The sequence below is a fragment of the Montipora foliosa genome, chromosome 8, assembly GCF_036669935.1.
Source record: "Montipora foliosa isolate CH-2021 chromosome 8, ASM3666993v2, whole genome shotgun sequence".
NCBI classification, from domain to species: Eukaryota; Metazoa; Cnidaria; class Anthozoa; order Scleractinia; family Acroporidae; genus Montipora; species Montipora foliosa.
Window position 1 is genome coordinate 13740685 of NC_090876.1, and position 3216 is coordinate 13743900.

Genomic DNA, 3216 nt, shown 5'->3' on the forward strand with positions numbered 1-3216 from the left:
CGTTACAAACCCACTTCCGTCTCTTGAACCAAAAAAATAATTGCCGTACGTGTATCTAAGGGGAGAAGTTTCGAAGAAGTTGTGCTCACTTGATAGCAGAGCGGCGGAGTTTGTGGCAGATTGACTTATTTAGGTAGGAATCATTATAACTTTATTTCTCTTTTTAGGAGAAGTGACTCCATTTTAAGCAAAATGCACAAATCACAAGCAAGAATGCCGTATCTCATCTCCGGTCGAATGCATAAAAATTTCTGACAACTGTTACTTGTTATTATCTGGCTATTGCGACATCTTTTGAGGGGTTCCTAAGTTTGTACTTGTAAACAATAACTATGCTAAAGTCTTACGTTAACGCGTTTAAAGTGACATACATCTGAGCTATTCTCTATTTTCGAATTCCCCATAATACACTTTGTTTGCCCCCCAAATTTTGCGTAAACTATTGTTTTCAAATGCTCTTGGGGACACTGCATATTCCCAAGAGCATTTGAAAACAATGGTTTATGCAAAATTTGGGGGGCAAACAAAGTGTATTATGGGGAATTCGAAAATAGAGAATGTAGTGTAAGCGTATTGCATGCATGTATATTAACTTGATTGTCACAACTCCTGCACATCCTGCAGTCGAACGATTTATTCCATCATAGGCGGCCCAAACTCATAATTTGAATGCTCAGTTAATGTAACGATATGTAGGGTTTACATGGGAAACAAGATCCAGTGCTTTCAGTAAGTATTGCAGTGGATGACCGGGAAAATAACATAGACGGTAGGGTTGTCCACATTATGCCGGCATAATTTTGAGCATAATAGTGAGGTATGAGCATCACGCCAGCATAATAGTAAGGCAAATTCCCGGAAATATGTCAAAATCACTGTGATGTTTACGGTCAAATAAACACTTGAAACCACTTGTTCGAACACAACAGTATATTTACTAAACAGACATGACGACTACAACATACAAAAGTCCTAGCTCCTAGACCGCGTGGGTCATTTGCATAAATGATTGACAAGTCTCAAAAACACTACATCTCTCCCCTTCTTGATGACGGACTTTGGAAACGCGTAAGTGATTGACCTAAACGACTTCTTTAAACGACTTTTTTATAATATGAAAACGGCAAACTGAAACGTGTTACAGAGTCACAAAAATCCATTGCATGCTTCTGGTGTCTAGTTCTCTTCAAGAAGTAAAACGTAGTCTGCAAATCTCGCAGGAGGCCTTGTCTGCCTTTGTGATCGTCGTAGGCCTGCAGTAGGGCTTGAAGACTTTGTTATCTTGTCCAGTTCCTGAATTTCCAGTGGTTGGGGATTTGCTGAAACGTCTTCGTTCATCTCTTGTGTGTGGTTTCCAGTATGCTCGATGTGACTGGGGACAACTTTGAACATCGATGAGTTGCGCGTAACAGTTTTTTGTCCATCGCTTGCGGTAATCATCGATCCTTGTTTCTCTTCGACTACAAGAGGCATTGGATTAAACGGGGTACTGAGCTTGTTGGCCTTTGGTTGCTTGATTAAAACTGTATCTCCCCGCTTGATATTGCTTTCTCTCACACCTAGCTTTTGGTCAGCATACGCCTTTATCTTCTTTTTCTGCTCTGCGTCTCTCTGCGCCAGGTTCTTTTGGGTCTCAACAATGGTTTGTTGGTGGACTAGTGGCGTCACTTCCGGCAGGGTGGTTTTGAGCTTCCTCTGGTTAAGTGCTTCGCATGGTGAGATGCCAGTAGTCGAGTGAGGTATCGCCCGATACTGCTGCAGAAATTTGTTGAGCTCTTGTTTCCAGTTCTTATGCTCGATGGTCGCGGTTCTCACGCATTTTTCTAGTGTCATCATGAAACGTTCTGCCTAGCCATTTGCCCTTGGCCAGAGAGGCGTGATCTTGCGGTGTTGAAAGCCTAAATGCTCAGCAAAATTCTTGAGCTCCACGCCGTTGAAGGGGGGTCCGTAGTCGCTCTTTAGCACTTCAGGAATCCCTTGTCTTGCGAAAATTGCGTGGAGCTTCGGGATTGTGGATCTGGCGGAAGTGGATGTGACAATTTCCACTTCCAGAAAACGGCTGTATTCGTCGATGACAACCATGAGATAGTCTCCAGAAGGAAGTGGTCCTAGGAAGTCCATCGCGAGTTCTTTCCACGGAGCGGTTGGTAGCGGTGTCATCCGTAGAGGTTCGAGTCGCTGTGCCTTGCAAGTAGTTGCTGCTTGGCATGGTAGACAGCTGTCGACTTTCTCCTTCACCATCTTGTCCACACCGGGAAACCAGACTTTCCCTCTCGGTCTGGGAGTATCTGTGCTCAACGTTGCTGAGTGCTCGGCTTGCGTAGCTGATAACTTTACCGTCTTGCACCAACAGATTTCCAAGTCCGACGGGGCTCGCGTCGACTATCACTTCGGTTTTGAGTCTCGGGTTGAAATACGACATCACATGATTCTTGGTCAGGGTGTCTTTCAATTTGTCGAATGCTTGTTGCTGCTCGTCGGCCCACAGCCAGGGGGTCTCTTGCTTGGTTAACAGTCGTAGCGGGGCGGTTATCGTAGCGTAATCTGGGATGTAACGGGACACGTACTGAGCCATTCCTAGAAGTGACTTCACCTAACTGACATTCTCTGGTTTGCTCATGTGGGCGATCGCCTTGATCTTGCCTGGGTCTGCCTTGATTCCGTTCTTGCTGAAGATATGTCCGTAGAACTTTATCTCACTCTTTGAGAAGCTGCATTTTTCCTTGTTCAGGCGCACATCGTGTTGCTGGAGACGTTGCAGCACACCATGGAGATTCGCGTCATGCTCCCTCTGCGTTTTTCCGAAGACGATGATATCGTCAGAGATATTCTTGCATCCAGGGAGGCCTGTAAGTATTTCCTCAATTGCGTTCTGGAAAATCTCGGACGCCGCGTTGATTCCAAACATCAAGCGTTTGAATCGTCGAAGTCCTACGTGTGTGCTGAATGTGGTGATGTGACGGCTCTCTGGTGCTAGCTCGAGTTGGTGGTATCCAGACGAGAGGTCTAACTTGCTGAATACTGTCGCTCCGTTGAGGTCAGCAACTAGGTCGTCGATTGTCGACATTAAGTGCTTTTCTCGCCTCACAGCCTTATTCGCCTCTCGCATGTCTACACATATTCTCACTTGGCCAGAACTCTTGGGGACTACGACAATGGGGCTCACCCAGGGAGTCGGACCTGTCACTGGCTCGATGATGTCTAGTTCTTCTAAGC